Source organism: Galeopterus variegatus, unplaced genomic scaffold (genome assembly GCF_000696425.1).
Source record: "Galeopterus variegatus unplaced genomic scaffold, G_variegatus-3.0.2 Scaffold10323, whole genome shotgun sequence".
In the NCBI taxonomy this organism is placed as follows: domain Eukaryota; kingdom Metazoa; phylum Chordata; class Mammalia; order Dermoptera; family Cynocephalidae; genus Galeopterus; species Galeopterus variegatus.
In genome coordinates, this window is record NW_007736434.1 from 34028 (window position 1) to 36055 (window position 2028).

Sequence of the window (2028 nt, forward strand, 5' to 3'; positions counted from 1 at the left end):
TTCTGTAGAGGGTTTTTAACCTTTGAGACTCTCAGAAACATGAGGATCTTTAAACAACATGTAATTATGCCCCATAAGGTTATTGTAAAGATGACATCAGATGACATGTGAAAAGCCCTCAGAACATTTTCTTGCATAATACTCAGTAAACATTGGTTCTCTTCCTTATACAATTAAAGACAAAATGCAAATCTACCCAGAGAGGGACATGAGGAACTTACATTCTTTTACATCCAGGAGGAAATGATTCAGATCGATTCCTTTGCTAGACTCTGGACGTTGATACCGTGGAAGAAGATGTGGAATTGAGTATAGAAATTACTGGCAAAAATCAAGATGGCAAACCAGGAGCAGCAACACGGAACATATATGAACACAGAGGGAAACATTCTGCTGGAATTACCATTCAGGCTAGTGGGAGACAGGCTCTATTTACCAAGGGGAACGGAGCAGAAAACTCACGAGAGAGGCTTGTTCTCACAGAAGTAGCTTACATTCTGACACCCAGCAGCTGAATGCAGTGTCCGAGACTGTGTTTGGAGATGGGCTGGACGAACAATCCTTCAGGGTAACTGTGTGTTCAGCAGGAACTAAAAAAATGACGTTGCTTACCCTGATCCCGGCCTCCTGCCCTTCCCCCCTTGATGACCCCACCTCACTTCATCCTTCTTCACAGCTTCAGGTGCCCTGCTACTGCTTCAGGGGCCATGACTTTTATCTGGACAATTCTTACACAGGCAGACGTCAGGGACTAAATAAGTGACACTCTGGACAGACATCTGTCCTTAGAAAGCACATGCACTCATTCAACAACTGGACCTTTGAGACTGACTGTGAGTAAGGCCCTGTACTAGAAGTGACACTCTGGACAGACATCTGTCCTTAGAAAGCACATGCACTCATTCAACAACTGGACTTTCGAAACCGACTGTGAGTAAGGCCCTGTACTACGAAACCGACTGTGAGTAAGGCCCTGTACTACAGGGTTGTCCTGAAAAACAGACAGGAATAATGCGAGTCATTGAGGAAAAAAAATCCCTCCTTGTGGCAGCTGGATATGTTTTATAGCCAGTGGAGGAAACATTGTGGGAGCTTAGGAGGTCTTCCTCAAACTCCTGTTTGAAACCCAAAACAGGTTTGGAATGCTTGACTCTGTGCTGTTCAAATCTGCTTTTCTAGGTCAGGATCTGAGGCAGATGAAATTCCTCACGTATGTCTGTCCCTACCTCTTCATCCACTTTTCTCTCTTTTTGCTTGTTTCTTTCATTCTGTCTTTCTGTTTACCCCTTCTCTTTATTTTTATCTGTCATTTTCTCCTTCTTCTTCTCTCAGTCCTCAGTCTCTCTGTCTCTATATCTCCACTCTTTTCTCTCTCCACGTCTCTCCATTCATTCTCTCCTATTCTGTTTTTGTTTATCTCTCCCTTTCTTCTCCCCGTGCCAATGTCTGCCTTCTGATTTTTCCTCTTCTATATGCATATATGAGCCCATCTATTGTTGAGGGAAAAAAATAAATACCTATTTCATTCCCAATACTGACCTTGCCAGCATGTATGATCCAGCGTTTGGTGGGTGTTTCTTGAGGTTCTCTTTATGGGACATAAAAACCAGCTTCCAAGATCCTAGACATTCCTCAGGCACCAAGAAGAAAAGCTACAGTTCAAGCTCTCCCTCCCGTCTACCATCCCCAGCTCTATGAATGTGAGAGTATAACTAGCCAGGAAGAGAACCCCAGGGGATAGGGAATAGAACTTGTAAGTTCCAATTAAAGACATTCATCAAACTTGGATTAATTGCCCAATTTTCCCCTGATTCCTCTAAGAAAGTTGTTTTATGGGAGGAATGTTTGTCCTGGGAAACTTAGAAGATGAGCCCACAGAGAAGGATCTCTAGGCACCCTCAGTTTCCCTTCTGTCCTATCCTCTCCTTCCTGGCCTTAATCACACTTTGATATGGGATAAACTCCAAGCAGGTTGAAAAAAAAACACACACTAGCTCCAAACGCATCCAAACAGAAAGCCACATGACT